This window comes from Rhinoderma darwinii, chromosome 7, assembly GCF_050947455.1.
Source record: "Rhinoderma darwinii isolate aRhiDar2 chromosome 7, aRhiDar2.hap1, whole genome shotgun sequence".
Taxonomy (NCBI): Eukaryota; Metazoa; Chordata; class Amphibia; order Anura; family Rhinodermatidae; genus Rhinoderma; species Rhinoderma darwinii.
Window position 1 is genome coordinate 88,464,490 of NC_134693.1, and position 20,775 is coordinate 88,485,264.

Consider the following 20,775-nt stretch of genomic DNA (forward strand, 5'->3'; position numbering starts at 1 on the left):
AAGCCACATGTGGGATATTTCCTAAAACTGCAGAACCTGGGCAATAAATATTGAGTTGCATTTCTTGGGTAAAACCTTCTGTGGTACAAAAAAAATGGATTCAAAATGAATTTCTGGAAAAAAATAATGAACTTTGTAAATTTCACTTCTACTTTGCCTTAATTCCTGCGCAATGTCTAAAGGGTTAAGAAACTTTCTAAATGCTGTTTTGAATACTTTGAGGGGTGCAGTTTTTAAAATGGGGTGACTTATTGGGGGTTTCTAATATATAAGGCCCTCAAAGCCACTTCACAACTGAACTGGCCCCTGTAAAAATAGCATTTTGAAATTTTCTTGAAAATGTGAGAAATTGCTGCTAAAGTTCTAAGCCTTGTAACGTCCTAGAAAAATAAAATGATGTTCAAAAAACGATGCCAATCTAAAGTAGACATATGGGGGATGTTAGTTAGCTACATTTTTGTGTGGTATAACTGCCTGTCTTACAAGCAGATACATTTAAATTTAGAAAAATGCAAATTTTTGCAATTTTTCGCTAAATATTGGTGTTTTTCACAATTAAATACTGAATGTATCGGGCAAATTTTGCCAGTAACATAAAGTCCAATGTGTCACGAGAAAACAATCTCAGAATCACTTGGATAGGTAAAAGCATTCCGGAGTTATTACCACATAAATTGAAACATGTCAGATTTGAAAAATGAGGCTCTGTCAGGAAGGTCAAAAGCGGCCAAAGAGGGAAGGGGTTAAGGACGCAGCCTTGTTTTGGCCTTAAAGGGAACCTGTCACCAGCATTTCACCTATTGAACTTTACTTATCCCTCACTGGCCGCTGTTATCAAAAGTTTATTGCCGTTATCCCCTCTCCTAAACTCCTTCTCCGACTTTAAATAACGGCCTACAAACATTTTTCGCCTTTTATCGTAATAATCCGGTGTCCCTTTGTGCGCACACACCAGAAGTGGACATCAATGCACAAGCGCGGGATTTTGTGTGCTGGGGTAAGGCAAAGAGCTGTCAATCAAAAGTAAGGAGGCGGGGTAAACTCGGAAAGACTTGAGGAATGAAGATATGACTCTTTTCAAATGAAGATCTGACTATTTTCAAATGAAGATCTGACTATTTTCTGCTCATTAGCATACGGTTAGAGAACACTAAAAAACTGAATACTAAAGCTACAGAGCTGACTAAGAAGACAATTATAGGTTATATAGGAATGATTTTTCACCCACTACCACCAGGTAGTGCTGGTTTAATAGGTGAAATGCTGGTTACAGGTTCCCTTTAAGGCTCAGAGCCCATTTTTCAAATCTGACATATTTCACTTTATGTGGTAATAATGTCGGAATGCTTAAACCTATCCAAGCGATTATGAGACTGTTTTCTCGTGACACATTGGGCTTTATGTTAGTGGTAAAATTTGGACGATATATTCAGTGTTGATTGGTGAAAAATTGCAATATTTAGAGACAATTTATAAAAAATAGCATTTTTCATAATTTAAATGCATCTGCTTGCAAAACAGACGGTTATACCACCCAAAATAGTTACTAGTTCACATTTACCATATATCTACCTTAGATTGGCATCATTTTTTGAACATTTTTTTATTTTTCTTGGACGTTACAAGGCTTAGAACATAAACAGCAATTTCTCATATTTTTAAGAAAATTTCAAAAGCCTTTTTTTTAAGGTACCTGTTCAGTTCCGAAGTGGCTTTGAGGGGCCTATGTATTAGAAACCCCCATAAAACACCCCATTTTGAAAACTAGACCCCTCAAAGTATTCAAAACAGCATTTAGAAAGTTTATTTAACCCTTCAGCATTTCACAGAAATTAAAGCAAAGTAGAGGTGAAATTTGCAAATTTAATTTTTCTTGCTGAATTTCAATTGTATTACATTTTTTTCTGTAACACAGAAGGTTTTACCAAAGAAACACTACTAAATATGTATTGTCCAGATTCTGCAGTTTTTAGAAATGTCCCACATGTGTCTCTAGTGCGCTCGTGGACTGAAACACAAGCCCCTGAAGCAAAGAAGCACCTAGTGCATTTTGAGGATTCTTTTTTATTAGAACATATTTTAGGCAGCATGCCAGGTTTGAAGAGGTATTGAGGTGCCAAAACAGTAGGAATCCCCCAAAAGTGACCCCATTCCGGAAACTACACCCCTCAAGGAATTCATTTATGGTTGTGGTTACCATTTTGACCCAACAGTTTTTACACAGCACGTATTTGAATTGGGCTGTGAAATTAAAAAAAAATGACATTTTTTTCCAATAAGATGTCATTTTTGATAAAAATTTCTTATTTTCACAGGGAACAAAATACCCCATTTTGTTGCCCAATTTGTCCTGAGTGCAGCAATACCCCAGTTGTGGCGATAAACTGCCAATTGGGCCCATGGGAGGGCACAGAAGGAAAGGAGCGCTATTTGTTCTTTGGAGTCCAGATTTTGCTGGATTGGTTTTCGGGTGCCATGTCGCATTTGCAGAGCCCCAGAGGTATCAAAGCAATGGAAACCCACCAGAAGTGACCTAATTTTGGAAACTAGACCCCTCAAGGAATTCATTTATTGGTGTTGTGACCATTTTGACCCCATAGTTTTTTCACATAACTTATTTGAATTGGGCTGGGAATTCAAGCAAAATTTTTTTTTTCCAATAATATGTAGTTTGGGCTGAAAATTTCTTATTTTCACAAGAAATAAAATACCCCATTTTGTTGCCCAATTTCTCCTTAGTGCGGCAATGCCCAATTTGTGGTGATAAACTGACGTTTGGGCCCATGGGAGGCCTCAGAAGGGTAGGTCCACCATTTGGCCTACTGGGGATTTTCTGGTGCGAAGTCATGTATGCAGAAGCCCCTGTGGAACCAGTACAGTTGAAACCCCCAAGAAGTAACCCCGTTTTAAAAACGACACCCCTTAAGGCATTCATCTAAAGGTGTGAGCATGTTGACATACACCCTAAAAACTGTAATGTGTGTTGCCACGGGTATGGCAATACCCTCAATGTGGCTGTTATCAGCTGCCTGGGCACACAGCAGGGCTCAGAAGGGAAAGATGATGGGGATAAGCTGTGCGGAGTGCATCAGAGTAAGTAAAACTGGGTAGATTAAAAATCAAGGGATGTATGATACATTTGGAAGCACTCTTTCATACGGAGCCTTAGTTTTTCGGGACACGTGTCACATTGATATATTGTGTCCTTCCTTATCCCCCTCTTATAGCAGACTTTGTACCTCTTTTGACTTTTTCTTTTCTTGCCAGTTTGGGGAACTTCTCCTGGAAAGTGTTGCCCAGGTGCGATGCATGTGGCCCCGCTTCCAGAAGTACTGGGTGCCCCCCCTTCTTGGTCCCTAAAAATTAGTTTCTTGATAACCACCTCTTGAAATTCCAGGAAAGTTCCCATCTGGCCTGCACATCGAAGTAGCACGTACGCATTGTACAATGCCATCTGTATGATGTGCACGGCCAGCTTCTTATACAACACCGCATGGCGCTGTAGGGCTTCAGGACTTGATCTGACAAGTCCATCCCTCCCATGCACCTATTGTAGTCCAGGATGCAGTCTGGTTTGGGGGTCTCTGTATTGGTACCTCGTACAGGTACATGGGTACTGGTGTGGCATCTCTCTTGTCTTGTACTTGACACACAATATGTTGCTGCTAGATTGTGCTCTGCTCTCACCCCTTCTGAGTGTTTGCCCAAGCAGAGTCTTAGGGAGGCCTCTCAGATTTCTTCTAGCAGTGCCGCATGTCGCAGGACTTCTGGAAGCGAGGCAGTTGAAGAGTGGGACGCTGGTATAGAAATTATCCAGGTAGAGGTGGTAACCCTGGTTCAGCAGTGGGTGCACCAAATCCCACACAATTTTTGCATTAACTCCCAGTAAGGGGGGGAATTCTGGGGGCTGAGCACTGGTGTCCTTCCCTTCATATATCCTAAATTTGTAGGTATACCCTGATGCACTCGCACAGCTTATACATCTTCACACCATACCTGTGATACCCAGGAAAATTTCTGTTTATTTACGGTCATTGTACTGTTGCTTTAGTATGCAGGTTTTAATGTGCTTTATTCTGTAATCATGGTTGGTACTGAATTCACTTCCCTATATGACTCAGCAGAAACATAAATGGGCTGCTTCACCTTTAAGATGTATTCTCCAGAGAGAGGGGAGGGGTGTAGCTAGCTGGGGACTCAGGAACAAACCTCACCCAGTGCAGTGTGTGGAGCAGCGCAGTGCAGAAGTGAGGAGAAGTGTGCAGCAGCGTTCAGGCAGAGGGGAGCAGACAAGTCCGTGTCTGTAGTTGGATTCAGTGAGATGCTGCAGCAGACATGTGGAACTGAGAGGAATTCTGTGAGAGGATCAGCTACAGCCGTGTGGAAGTGAAAGGAGTGCAGGTCAGTGTGTGTTGCATGTGGCACAGAAGCCAGACAAGGAGCTTGGACACTACTGAGAGTGCCTAGAGCAAAGCAAGGAGCTTGCACACAGCCTAGAATCCCCAAGGGACACCATTCCTCTGTGATAGTGCAACTGGATTGGGACAGTCAGCAGCACACCTTCCAGCACAGTATAGAGAAGAGAGGAGCAGAACTCACAGCACACTTGGAGGAATTACAGACAGATTCAGGGAGGTGAAGCAGGTACCACCATTTGCAATACCCTGTGATATGTTTATACTACTTAAAGACATTGCCTCTGTAACAAAAGTAACAACCAAGCATATTGTGCCCAGTAAAACTACTGTGAAAGTTTATTGAACCCTGTCTCTTGGAACATCCTTATTTCGGGGTACACCACATAACATCCCAGGGGACAGAGAACAGTGTATCCTACAAGCACCACTTATTTCACTGGTTCTGCGGCCCGAGGCGCGGGAGAGAGAAAGTGCGCCACCGTGACAAAAGGGCACGAATACCAACTTCAGCTCAGAGAGCCCCGCCCACCGCGACTCGGCGCCCGCGTTACCACATACCTTGCCCTCTCACCCGGCAGGTACTGGCGGAATTGAAGCCTCCCTTTAAAATGTACCAAGGACTCATCAATAGAAATACACATCTCGGTGGTGTATGCTTGGGAAAACCGGGCACTAAAACGGTCTAATAGGGGTTTCCGTTTATACAAACGGTCAAAACTGGGGTCATCTTGGAGTAGGCAATGCTCATTAGGAGAAGCAAAGTATTGCCTCATTTTTTTTTTTTTTTAGGTTCCAGTTCAGTTCTGAAGTTGCTTTGAGGGACCTATATATTAGAAACCCCTATGAAACACCCCATTTTGGAAACTAGACCCCTCAAAGTATTCACAACCGCATATAGAAAGTTTATGAACTCTTTAGGTGTTTCACAGGAATTTAGAGCAAAGTAGAGGTGAAATTTACATAATTATTTCTGTCAGAAAATCCTTTTGATACCATTTTTTTCTATAACACAAAAGGTTTTACCAGAGAAACGCAACTTAATACTTATTGCCCAGATTCTGCAGTTTTGAGAAATATTCCACATGTGGCCCTAGTGCGGTAATAGACTGAAGCATCGGCCTCAGAAGCAAAGGAGCACCTAGTGGATTTGAGGCCTCTTTTTTTATTAGGCACCATGTTCGGTTTGAAGAGGTCTTGTGGTGCCAAAACAGTGGAATCCCCCCAAAAGTGACCCCATTTTGGAAACTAGACTCCTTCAGGAATTCATTGTAGTTTTCTTGGGGTGCATGCGACTTTTTGATCAGTTTTTATTCTATTTTTAGGTGGCGTGGTGACTAAAAAACAGCAATTCTACTATTGTTTTTTTATTCTATTTTTTTTACAGCGTTCACCGTGCGCTATAAATGACATATTCACTTTATCCTGCGGGGCGATACGATTACGGCGATATCCTATGTTTATAGTTTTTTTTATGTCTTATGGCGTTTACACAATAAAATAAGTTTTGTAAAAAATCACACTTTTTGTATTACCTTATTCTAAGAGCCAGAACTTTTTTATTTTTCCATCAATAAAGCCGTGCGAGGACTTATTTTTTTGTGTAACGAAGTGTAGTTTCGATTAGTACCATTTTTAGGTACATGCGACTTTTTGATCTCTTTTTATTCCATTTTTTGGGAGATGAAGTGACCAAACAATTGTGATTGTGGTGCGGTTTATTATTATTTTCTTTTACAGCGTTCACTGCGCGGGATAAATAACGAAATCATTTTGTAGTTCAGGCCGTTACGGACGCGGCGATACCAATTATGTATAGTTTATTTTTTTGTTTATATATTTTTATTAATAATAAAGGACTGATAAGGGAAAAAGGGTGATTTTTACTTTTATTACTTTTAAAACTTTTATTTTCTTATTTTGACACATTTTTTTTTAACTTTTTTTTTAACTTTATTACTTTGTCCCACTAGGGGACTTGAGGGCATTAGGCCCTGATCGGTATTACAGTGTATTAGAGCTGTCAGCTACTCACTGACAGCAAGCATAGTAGGTCCTGACTTTGTCAGGACCCACTAGGCTTCCGTCGATGGCATAGCCGGACGCCATTGTTTGGTGTCTGGTTGCCATAGTTACAATCGCCGGCCGCTATCGTGTAGCAGGCCGGCGATTGTAGCTTAACCCCTAAAAGCCGCGATCTCTATTGAACGCGGCTTTTAAGGGGTTAATCGGCGGGGACACAGCGATCAGTCCCCGCTGTAGGAGCTGCAGCAGCTGCTGTATGAGACAGCAGCTGTCACAGCTCCTGTATGTGTCGGGAGGACGGCCGAAATGGCCGTTACTCCCGTGACGTACTATTAGGTCATGGAGCGCGAACGATACAGCTACCATGACCTAATAGTACGTCCAGGAGCGGGAAGGGGTTAAACATATGGATACTGACTGCTGTTGCCCTGTATCTAAGCCTATAACATGTGATACAGTCTGCTGGAGACCTGGATCTAAGCCTATCATGTGTTCATGAAATTAATAAATTAAACGGACAACATGGGGTATCCCCCACAAATCCTCAACTAATGCCTTGCCTGGCAACCTGGTGACTGGTTTTCCCTAAGGGCATGGGCAGACGTGGCGGAATTGCTCTAGAATTCCGCAGCGGCCAGTCCGCTGCGGAAATACGCAGCGGACATTTTCTCCATTGCTTTCCACTGCTTTTTAGTTGGGTTCATGCACATGTTGCAGAAAACTCCGCTATGGATAATAGGCTGCGGTGTGGAATTTCGTGTCCGCAGCATACACTGGCTGTTGTGGACGTGTAGCGGACTTGTTGCGGACTCATTGCGGAATTTCTCCATTGACTTCAATGGAGATTCAAAATTCTGCAATGAAATCCGCAGATGCTATGTGTGTTGCGTAGCGTATTGCTTTTACGAACATGATATTTCTTCATTCTGGCTGGACCTATGTATTTCTAGGTCTATAGCCAGACTGAGGCCCCATGCACACTAACGTAAAAACGCCCGTAATCACTGGCCATTATTACGGCACAGGCAGGCCCATAGAAGTCAATGGGGCTCCCGTAATTATGGGTGACTACGTGTGTGCACCAGTAATTACGGGAGCGTTGCTAGGCGACGTCACGAGATAGTCACTGTCCAGGGTGCTGAAAGAGTTAAACAATTGGCAGTAACTGTTTCAGCACCCTGGACAGTGACTTCCGATCACAATATAGATCAACCTGTAAAAAAAATAGAAGTTCCTACTTACCGAGAACTCCCTGCTTCTTCCTCCAGTTTCAGTCCATGTGACGGCTGCAGCCACTCACAGGCCAATCACAGGCTGCAGCGGTCACATGGACTGCCGCATCATCCAGGGAGGTCGGGCTGGATGTCGAAAGAGGGACGCGTCACCAAGACAACGGCTGGGTAAGTATGAATTTATTTTACTAGGGAAAGGGCTGTCCCTTCTCTCTATCCTGCACTGATAGAGAGAAGGGAAGTAGTCTTCACCTGAAGACGCAACGGCTAATCCGCATCAATTTCCTGCCCATTTTAGGCAGAGCCGCAACAGAATCTGCAACGCAGATTATGTGCGGCATTGATGCGGACAGTGGCGGCAGAAACACGCCACGTCTGGTCATGCCCTAAAACAAGCTGTCCCCATGCTGTCCATTTGTTTATTTATTTACTGGTCTATTCTAGCACAGTGAAGGGTAAATGGCAGTGGCGTAACTATAGGGCTCACAGCGGTCACAATAGCGACCGGGCCCCGAAGCCAGGGGGGCCCACAGCCCCCCGCACCACATCAATGAAAAGTTACTATATTAACTGGGGCCTATGTAATAAACTACACGGACCCCCGTTACTATAGTAACTTACAATACTTACCCTCCCTCTTTCCAGAGCGCAGCGGAGGTTCTGACATCACAGCGCTGTGCGCAGCTCAACATCCCGACACTCGATGGAGTGAGGACCTCCGCTGCGGCCGAAGAGGAGGGTAAATGCAATACCACTGTCTTGTTAAAGCTGGTGAGTCGGGGTCCGACTCCCGGAACCCCTGCCAATCAGCTGTTTTGAAGGGGGTGCATAGCTCGTATGAGCGCTACTTCCCCTTCATTCCGGTCACTTTCTCACACTGAATCGCCGACACGGACGTGTCAGCGATTCACAGTGTGAGCAACTGAGGGAAATGAAGGGGAAGCAGCGCTCGTATGAGCTCTGCACCCCCTTCAAAACAGCTGATTGGCGGGGGTCCCGGGAGTCGGACCGCGACCCATCAATGTTTAGGGACTGGACAACCCCTTTAACGTGTGTTAGGCTTAAATACAGGGCCCCAGCAGACAGTAATCTTAGGCCTTATTCACATGAGCATATTTCATGTCCGTATTACGCGCGTTAAAAAAACGCACGCCACACGGACCTATGCAATTCAATGGGGCCATTCAAACATTCAGTGTTTTTCACATAGCGTGTGTCCGCTGCGTGAAACTCACTGCATGTCCTATACTTGTGCATTTTTGAAGTCAATGGGTGCGTGAAAATCACGGACAGCACACGGACCCACATCCGTGTGCCATGCGTTTTTCACGCAACAGTTGCTAAAGAAATTATGAGAAGAAAACCACCTCCTTCAGTTTATTTTGCTGACGTAAAAAACGCATGACATACGGATGACATACGCGCATAAAAAACGCAGACACACGGAACTGCAATGCAGGAAAAACGCTGCATTTTTTACGTACGCAAAACGGACACGTTCATGTGAATAAGGCCTAATACTGTATAAGATTACTGTCTGCTGGACCCTGTATCTAAGCCTACCTTAGGCTTAGATACAGGGTCCAACAGACAGTATCACAGATGCACATGGGCCCTGTATCTAAGGCCCTGTTCACATCACCACTGCCCTTCCGTTGAGGGGTCCTTTCGGGTTAAGCCCTCAACGGAATGTCAAAGAGAAATCTTAGCTTATGTTTGCATTACCATTGATCTCAATGGTGATGGAAACTTTTCTAATGGTTTCCGTTTGTCATTGTTGTGAACGGTTTCCGTTGTTTTGGCGGAATCAATAGCGCAGTCGACAATGCAAAAAAATGTAACCCTGCCACAGCGGTGACAAACGGAAACCTTAGCTTCCGTTTTAATCACCATTGATCTCAATGGTGACGGAAACGTTGCTAAAGCATACCTCCCAACTTTCAAGTATCACAAAGAGGGACAATTTTTTTCATTAATATTTTTTCTTTTAAACCACGCTTCTAATCCCACCCAATCCCCGCCCATACACACCCGATTCAGCTCACGCAGTATCAGGGTATGTGCACACACACTAATTACGTCCGTAATTGACGGACGTATTTCGGCCGCAAGTACCGGACCGAACACAGTGCAGGGAGCCGGGCTCCTAGCATCATAGTTATGTACGACGCTAGGAGTCCCTGCCTCGCCGCCGGACAACTGTCCCATACTGAAAACATGATTACAGTACGGGACAGTTGTCCTACAGCGAGGCAGGGACTCCTAGCGTCGTACATAACTATGATGCTAGGAGCCCGGCTCCCTGCAGTGTGTTCAGTCCGGTACTTGCAGCCGAAATACGTCCGTCAATTACGGACGTAATTAGTGTGTGTGCACATACCCTTATGCTCCCATAGTGCCTCCCACACAGTATCATGATCCCATAGTGCCTCCCACACAGTATAATACCAAATAGCTGCCCCTACACAGTATAATGCCCTCTAGCTACCACCATACATTATAATGCCCCATAGAAGCACCCATACAGTATAAAGAGAACCGATAAAAACACAGGGACATATACAAAAACACCGAAAAAGGCCATACTTACAAATGGACACAGCCAGGCCAGAAATGCTGATGAAAGGGCGAGCAGGTGCTTTAAATAATAATAGTCACTCCCACTAGTCTTGAGGGGAGTGGTGTGTGGTGCATGGGATGTGTAGTAAGAAATAATAAATGAATAGTGTGTGTGCAAGTGTAATACTATAAGTGAAATATAGGGGGCAGTAATAAATTAAGTGCCTCAATAGAAATAAATGGATAATGGGGTGCAAGTGAGTGAAACATGGAGGGATAGTGTGTACGTCATGAGGCACAACGTGTATAGCCAGGTAGAAGCCTATTTGTGACGCCTTGATAATTCATAGAGCGGGCTACCCTGCTTGCTATGCCAAACAACAACACACCATGCTCTCCCAGCATCAAAGACCCGGCTGTGTCCAAGAGAAGCGAATATACATAATAATGAAAAATACCTGGGCTATTGGTAATCATTTTGGCCAAAAGGACGCAAGCTCGCAATCCACGACAAGGATCCCCAGACTTGCGAGTCCCTAACTCCTAAACTGGAACAGAACGTTCCTGATGCACAAACAGAACCGATAAAAACACAGGGACATATACAAAAACACCGAAAAAGGCCATACTTACAAATGGACACAGCCAGGCCAGAAATGCTGATGAAAGGGCGAGCAGGTGCTTTAAATAATAATAGCCACTCCCACTAGTCTTGAGGGGAGTGGTGTGTGGTGCATGGGATGTGTAGTAAGAAATAATAAATGAATAGTGTGTGTGCAAGTGTAATACTATAAGTGAAATATAGGGGGCAGTAATAAATGAAGTGCCTCAATAGAAATAAATGGATAATGGGGTGCAAGTGAGTGAAACATGGAGGGATAGTGTGTACGTCATGAGGCACAACGTGTATAGCCAGGTAGAAGCCTATTTGTGACGCCTTGATAATTCATAGAGCGGGCTACCCTGCTTGCTATGCCAAACAACACCACACCATGCTCTCCCAGCATCAAAGACCCGGCTGTGTCCAAGAGAAGCGAATATACATAATAATGAAAAATACCTGGGGTATTGGTAATCATTTTGGCCAAAAGGACGCAAGCTCGCAATCCACGACAAGGATCCCCAGACTTGCGAGTCCCTAACTCCTAAACTGGAACAGAACGTTCCTGATGCACAAACAGAACCGATAAAAACACAGGGACATATACAAAAACACCGAAAAAGGCCATACTTACAAATGGACACAGCCAGGCCAGAAATGCTGATGAAAGGGCGAGCAGGTGCTTTAAATAATAATAGCCACTCCCACTAGTCTTGAGGGGAGTGGTGTGTGGTGCATGGGATGTGTAGTAAGAAATAATAAATGAATAGTGTGTGTGCAAGTGTAATACTATAAGTGATCTATCTTATAAATTGTATATGTGGTATTCAATATGTAGGAAGGACAATTCAGCCCCTACATTGTAGACTGAATAAACATAGGTTTAATTGTAAAAATAAATTTTTGCTCCATAGTGTCTCTAGACATTGTACTATAGCACATGAGGGAAATTTTGCATGTTTTACTATCACCCCAATCGACCAGATCTCATTAAGTTACCCTGACCGTTTTAACGTTCTTTGTAAAAAAGAAATATTTTGGATCTATAAATTAAAAACACTGAAACCGGCAGGTCTGAACGAACTCAATGAGACCATTATTTAATGCAGTTTTTTGGCTCCATATATAGTGTATGTAGACATGCAATGGGATCTTTCCAAATATCATTATAAATTTCATAATACTTTCTTCTATGTCTAGATATGTATTCATTTAGGTACTTATATGTTCTCATCCAGCGTATATATAGAGTATCTTATTCATATCCCTTTTGGATGGTCTATTCCCGTGATTTCAAGAGAGCTTTTTCTAGTCATTATCCCAATTGATTAAACCTTAGTCACTCAGATTGTTACAATATATTTTTCTATCCACAAATTAAAAACACTTAAATCGACAAGTCTGTATGAATATAATAAAACCATCTTCAAACTAAAAACACAAAAACCGACATTTCTGAATGAATTCAAGTATACCATTATATAACACGTTTTGTCGGATCCATATATAGTGAATATAGATAGATATACGATGTGATCATTCCTAATGTCATTTTTATCTTCTGCACTAATTTGTTTTTATGTCCAGGCATTCATTTATTTATGTATTTATTTGTATATTTCCAATTAGCGCATATAGGAAGTTACATCTTTTTGGATAGTCTTTTCACGTGTTTTTTAAGATAGATGTATGTGTGTGTGTGTATATATATGTATATGTTTCATGTCTTTTAGATATATCCTTTCGAATGCAATTGTTTTAACATTTTCTAATGTATTTTTACTATATATTTATATATGTATATATATACACTTTTATTACCATTTTTTAACTCTATATAAACTTGGCTGATATTACCAATATATATATATGTTTATATATATATATATATATATATACAAGTTTTTAAGGGGTTAATAGGCCTATTCCGATGAGAACGATTTGTTTGAACCCGCCTTTTAATCTGACCTCTCACTTAACCCGGTAGTCACCTGTTTTTTGGATTATATAAACTGTGTGCTTTCGTAGGACAATCACTTGTACTTTGACCTGACGAAGAGGCCGGTACGGCTTCGAAACACAATCCTTTTTGTTGTTGTTTTATGTACAAAATAAAAACAATTTTATCTGGACACGGCTGCGCCCTTGGATTTCCCCGATTTTTTTCCTCACACTGGATTTATTCAGCGGATATTGAACCTCAAATCTCCGGACTGGGAACTGTGGCTGCAACCGACTCTGACAGAGCTACCTCTGAATGCACGTGTGGGATGTTGTGCTCCTAGCATAACATCACCAGGTCAGTACCCTTGACCATATATTTATTTTCGTTGTACATACAAATTCAGGCACGATGTGCGCTTTGTTTTTATCTTTATTTCTATAGCGTGATACATACTTACAAATGGACACAGCCAGGCCAGAAATGCTGATGAAAGGGCGAGCAGGTGCTTTAAATAATAATAGCCACTCCCACTAGTCTTGAGGGGAGTGGTGTGTGGTGCATGGGATGTGTAGTAAGAAATAATAAATGAATAGTGTGTGTGCAAGTGTAATACTATAAGTGAAATATAGGGGGCAGTAATAAATGAAGTGCCTCAATAGAAATAAATGGATAATGGGGTGCAAGTGAGTGAAACATGGAGGGATAGTGTGTACGTCATGAGGCACAACGTGTATAGCCAGGTAGAAGCCTATTTGTGACGCCTTGATAATTCATAGAGCGGGCTACCCTGCTTGCTATGCCAAACAACAACACACCATGCTCTCCCAGCATCAAAGACCCGGCTGTGTCCAAGAGAAGTGAATATACATAATAATGAAAAATACCTGGGGTATTGGTAATCATTTTGGCCAAAATGTTTTGGCGGAATCAATAGTGCAGTCGACAATGCAAAAAAATGGAACCCTACCACAGCGGTGACAAACGGAAACCTTAGCTTCCGTTTTAATCACCATTGATCTCAATGGTGACGGAAACGTTGCTAAAGCATACCTCCCAACTTTCAAGTATCACAAAGAGGGACAATTTTTTTCATTAATATTTTTTCTTTTAAACCACGCTTCTAATCCCACCCAATCCCCGCCCATACACACCCGATTCAGCTCACGCAGTATCAGGGTATGTGCACACACACTAATTACGTCCGTAATTGACGGACGTATTTCGGCCGCAAGTACCGGACCGAACACAGTGCAGGGAGCCGGGCTCCTAGCATCATAGTTAGGTACGACGCTAGGAGTCCCTGCCTCGCCACCGGACAACTGTCCCATACTGAAAACATGATTACAGTACAGGACAGTTGTCCTACAGCGAGGCAGGGACTCCTAGCGTCGTACATAACTATGATGCTAGGAGCCCGGCTCCCTGCAGTGTGTTCGGTCCGGTACTTGCAGCCGAAATACGTCCGTCAATTACGGACGTAATTAGTGTGTGTGCACATACCCTTATGCTCCCATAATGCCTCCCACACAGTATCATGATCCCATAGTGCCTCCAACACAGTATAATACCAAATAGCTGCCCCTACACAGTATAATGCCCTCTAGCTGCCACCATACATTATAATGCCCCATAGAAGCACCCATACAGTATAAAGCCAACACAGATACCCCCATACAGTATAATGCCAATACCGATGGCCCCATACAGTATAAAGCCTACACAGATGCACCCTTACAGTATAAAGCCCACACATATTCTCCCATGCAGTATAATGCCCATACAGATGCCCCCATGCAGTATAATGCTCAAACAAATTTTCCCATACAGCATAACGCCGCCATAGCTTCCCCCATACAGCATAACGCCCCCATAGCTTCCCCCATACAGCATAATGCCCCCATAGCTGCCCCATACAGTATAATGCCCCCTTAGCTGCCCCTAGTTCCAATACCCTTGTAGATAGTGACACAGTGCCTATGTAGGTAGTGCCACAGTACATTGCCCTCTTGCTGCCACCATACAGTATAATGCCCCCATACAGTATAATGCCCACATAGATTCTCCCATGCTGTATAATGCCCACACAGATGCCCCCATGCAGTATAATGCACAAACAAATTCCCCGATACAACATAATGCCCCATAGCTGCCCCATGCAGCATAATGCTCCATAGCTGCCCCATACAGTAAAATGCCCATACAGATGCCCCCATACAGTATAATGCCCCCATAGCTGCCCCATACAGTATAATGCCCCATAACTGCCCCATACAGTATAAAGCCCCATAGCTGACCCCATACAGCTTAAAGACCCCCTACAGCATAATGCCTCAATAGCCTCCCCATACAGTATAATGACCCCATAGCTGCTCCATACAGTATAATGCCCCATAGCTGCTCCATACAGTATAATACCCCCAAAGCTGCCTCTAGTGCCAGTGCCCATATATAAAGTGCCAGTGCCCTCTCGATAGTACCACAGTGCCCATGTAGATAGTGCCCCTATATAGTGCCACAGTTCCCATGTTGATAGTACCACCCCCTTGTACACCGCATTCCAAATTATTATGCAAATGTTATTTTTCGCTGATTTTCCTAAATAGTCGATGCAAATGACAGTCAGTATAATCTTCAAGCCATCAACCGTTGGAGTATAATGCGAATTATATTGAACAAATCTCCTAATGATAACAGATTTTTTTTTAGAAGTAAATAATCTCAAAATGCACTGTTTCAAATTATTATGCACAACAGAGATCAAAATATTTTAAAGGTTGTAAAGAGAACTAAAATGGTAATTTGTTGAATTTGCAGCATCAGGAGCTAATATTTACAGAAATCAAAAGCTCTTTCAATCAAAAAAAACATAGCAGGCCAAGTTACATGTTAACATAGGACCCCTTCTTTGATATCACCTTCACAATTCTTGCATCCATTGAATTTGTGAGTATTTGGACAGTTTCTGCTTGAATATCTTTGCAGGATGTCAGAATAGCCTCCCAGAGCTTCTGTTTTGATGTGAACTGCCTCCCACCCTCATAGATATTTTGCTTGAGGATGGCTCCAAAGGTTATCAATAGGGTTGAGGTCAGGGGAACCTTTTATGCCCATAGCAGCCAATGACACAGAGGTATTCTTTGCAGCATGTGATGGTGCATTGTCATGCATGAAGATAATTTTGCTACGGAAGGCACGATTCTTCTTTTTGTACCACGGAAGAAAGTGGTCAGTCATAAACTATACATACTTTGCAGAGGTCATTTTCACACCGTCAGGGACCCTAAAGGGGCCTACAAGCTCTCTTCCCCATGATTCCAGCCCAAAACAATACTCCGCCACCTCCTTCCTGACGTCGCAGCCTTGTTGGGACATGGTGGCCATTCACCAACCATCCACTACTCCATCCATCTGGACCATCCAGGGTTGCACGGCACTCATCAGTAAACAACACGGTTTGAAAATTAGTCTTCATGTATTTCTGAGCCCACTTCAATGCTTGTGAGCATTGTTTAGGGGTGGCCGAATAATAGCTTTATGCACACTTGCAAACCTCTGGAGGATCCTACACCTTGAGGTTCACGGGACATCAGAGGCACCAGCGGCTTCAAATACCTGTTTGCAGCTGCTCTCCTAATCCTATTAATTTGTCTGGCAGAAACCTTCCTCATTATGCCTTTATCTGAACGAACCCGTCTGTGCTCTGAATCAGCCACAAATCTTTTCGCAGTACAATGATCACGCTTAAGTTTTCTTGAAATATCCAATGTTTTCATACGCTTTTCGGCGGCAGAGAGATCCTTTTTCTTTCCCATATTACTTGAAACCTGTGGCCTGCTTAATAATGTGTAACGTCCTTCTTAAGTAGTTTTCCTTTGATTGGGCACACCTGGCAAACTAATTATCATAGGTGTCTGAGATTGATTACAATGCTCCAAAGAGCCCTAAGACACAATACCATTCATGAGTTTAATTGAAAAATGAATAATTAAATGTTTATGACACTTAAATCCAATGTGCATAATAATTTGTAACACAGGGTAGATAGTGCTACCCCCACCCTGTAGACAGCGCCATTGAGACTTCCTCTAGAAGCGGAATCCCCAGCCAGAGCATAGGCCGGGGATTCCACTCCTAGAGGGAAGCCCTGGTTTTTAATGTCCATATATGGACAGTGACATCAGTGGATACTCCTTGAGCGAATCCCCGTTGCCGACTCTGGCCGGGGATTCCGCTCCAGGAGGAGCCACTGACGTCAATGTCCAGATCATCGGCAACGGGGATTCAGCTCAAGGAGTAGCCACTAATTCTGAAGCAGGAAACTATCAGCTCCCTGCTGCAGAATTAGTTCAGAGCGAAGGGAGCTCCTCGGCTCGCCGAAGACTCCCCGGCATCGTTGCCAACCTGCACTTCTACATTTCTGGACAACTGAGCTAAAAATCACGGACAGAACAAAAGTTTTACGGACACATAACAAAATCAAGAGTAAGGCCCCGTGCACACGACCGCAGATTTCGTCCGTATTTACGGACCCATTCATTTCTATGGCCGTAGAAACCTTCCATAAAAAATAGGACATGTCCTATTTTTTTATTTTATGGGCCATGGTCCCATACTTTATAATGGGAAGACGGTCCGCAAATGCAGATGACTGTCCTCAGCTGGCTGCGGCCGGCCGTGCCCGTAATCACAGATTGTAATTACGGGCACGGTCGTGTGCACGGGGCCTCAGTGATAATAAAGAGAATAACTAACACCTTTTATAAGTGATCACACGAGTGGGATAGTAAGGGTATGTTCACACGCACTATTTACAGACGTAATTCAGGCGTTTTTCGCCTGGAATTACAGCCAAAAAAACGGCTCCAAACCGTCGGCAAACATCTGCCCATTGATTTCAATGGGTCTTACAGTGTTCTGTGCAGACGGGCTTTTTTTTCATGCGCCGCTTTCAAAAGACGGCCGCTTCAAAGAAGTGCATGTCACTTCTTGTGACATAATTGGAGCCATTTTTCATTGACTCCATTGAAAAACAGCTCCAATTACGTCCGTAATGGAAGGCGCAAAAAACGCGTGCACTTGCAAAACATCTGAAATTCAGGAGCTGTTTTCGCCTGAAAACAGCTCCGTAATTTCAGACGTATTTTACGTTTGCATGTGAACATACCCTCAGAAGAAGAGTACGGGTACAACGAAAGTTGAATTAAAAAATGATTAAAGTAAGGCGTCTTTCACACTAGCGTTTCTATACATTTACCTCTCTTCCATCAGAGGAAGAGAGAATCGATACATTAAACGAAAAGCAACAGTTCCGTTATAATTACCATTGCTTTCAATGATTATTTTTTTGTATCAGTTGCATTCCATTTGTCTCCATTCGCTAAGTTTCCGTTTTTTTTTAAAGGAAACAAAAGTGCAGTCTGCAGAACTTTTATTTCCGTTCAAGAGAACGGAAACCTAGTGGACGGAGACAAACGGAAAGTAACTGATACAAAAGAATTACCATTAGATTCAATGGTAATTCTAATGGAACCGTTGCTTTCCGTGTAACGTATCGATCCTCTCTCTCCTCTGACGGAAGAGAGATAAACGTATATTAATGCTAGTGTGAACTTAGCCTAATACAATTAAGATATTAATAATATTTATGAAAAAAACAAAACACTGCTGGGCTTTGAACCAGCAACCTTCAATATGTAAGGCAGACAAGCTGAACACTACACTATAAAAGCTATCATATCCACTGCCTGCGAAACAGTAGTAATTGAGGGTCCAGTCAATAACAACAGGCATTATCTCAGTCTATCCTGCCGGCAACGTCTGTCTGCTGCGTGTGGGTGGTGACTGGTCAGAGACTCACAGTCAGAGTGGCTGCCGCTGCTGCCACATGCAGTGTGCACTGGAAGTGACTGTGAGACTCACCAGTCACAGCCCCGCTTGTAGCTTTCCCATGATAATTAAGCATCGGAAAGCTACAAGCGCGGTGTAAAGGATCTGCCAGGCACAGCTTCTGTGTCAATGCCCATGGGTAATCAGTCTGCACCTGCTTCTATATCTGTGAGACTGACTCCATCTTCCACAACTCAGGATGGCAGGCTTAGGAGTGGGAGAGCCTATCACAGCCTGGCCAGACTGAGCTAGCCCCCGCCCTCTGTCTATTTATACCTGCCTTTCCTGTTCCTCCTTGCTTGTGATTCTTCTCTGTTGGTTTCCTGGCCCTGCTGCAGCTTCTTGAACTATTTGTCCCTGCTTCATATTGACCCTGGCTTACTGACTACTCTCCTGCTCTGCGTTTGGTACCTCGTACACTCCTGGTTTGACTCGGCTCGTTCACCACTCTTGTTGCTTACGGTGTTGCCGTGGGCAACTGCCCCATTTCCCTTAGCTTCTGTGTACTCTTGTCTGTTTGTCTGTCGTGCACTTATTGAGCGTAGGGACCGTCGCCCAGTTGTACCCCGTCGCCTAGGGCGGGTCGTTGCAAGTAGGCAGGGACTGAGTGGCGGGTAGATTAGGGCTCACTTGTCTGTTTCCCTACCCCCATCATTACACGCGGCTGTGACTAGTGAGTCGGACACTCAATCCACCCGCAACCCCCCAGCCTGGTCTCTGGACATGAGGTCAGGACCAGGTCACTCACACGTTACTGGTCCCGGCACCGACCCAATGACGGTCCGCTGTCATTGAAGTAGTCCTCGAATCCGAAGTAGTCCAACAACCGAACTTGGAAAAAAACACAAACACACAAAAATAATTAGTAACACATAAAAAAGCTAAATAATTATTATTCTTACCTTTCCTGGGTCCAACTCTGGAGCCGCAATGTCAGCGAGCTGGACCCTATATCTAATCCTATCATGTGTGATACTGTCTGCTCAGCCACTGCATCTAATCCAATCATGTGTAATACTCTTCTGCTGAGCCAGTGTATCTAATCCTATAATGTGTGATACTGTCTGCTGGGCCACTGTGTCTAATCCTATCATGTGTGATATTGTCTGCTGAGCCACTGTATCTAATCCTATCATGTGTGATACTGTCTGCTGAGCCACTGTATCTAATCCTATCCATAGCTATGGGGTCGTAGTGTTATAGATATGCTGTCTCCTATATACACATATACACACACACGCACACACATACATTTTTGGGGGGGGATATATGTATTGGGGCTATTTCCCCTGACATTTCAAGACCTTAGTGACACCCCTGGCTGCTAGTGCTGCATCGTTGGGTTCCTTAGCATACCCAGCGATGCAGCTTAAAGCTGCGGCCCGTCGACCATGAGAAGTTTGGGGGGGGGGGGGCCCAAGAAGAACCTTTGCATCGGGGCCCATGTGCCTTTAGCTACGCCCCTACTCACATACATCCCTATACATACATAACTATAAACCCATACTCAGTCATACTCTCACCTATATCCCTCCCAACCCTACACAAAAGAACATATATTACACGTATTACGTCATATGTTCTTCATAAAAAAAGAAAAAACATTAATATAAACCGTGTCAACCGAGGCCCACACATACAATAAGGCCCTGGTCACACTGAGTTTTTTTTTTTTACACTTTTTTTTATGCGGAAACCGCGTCGGAAAACGCTAGCGGTAAAAAAAGCCTGCGGTAAAAAGAAGCGACATTTCCTATCTTTGGCCGTTTATGCCTCTGACCTCTTATTGACATCAATGGGAGGCAGAGAAAGCGTATTTCGCTGCGTTTTTGCCCGTGTCACTAAATGGGCGCAAGCGAAAAACGCCACGAAAAACGCGGCAAATGGCAAGAAAAACTCTGTGTGAACTCAGCCTTATAAGACTACTAAAAAATAATAACAAAGCTAAAAATAATAATAATAATAATAATAATAATAAAAATAACAATAATAATTAATAACAATATTAACCCCTTCCTTCTTTGGCCAGTTTTGACCTTCCTGACAAAGGCTTATTTTTCATATCTGACATGTTTCACTTTATGTGGCAATAACTTCGGAATGCTTTAACCT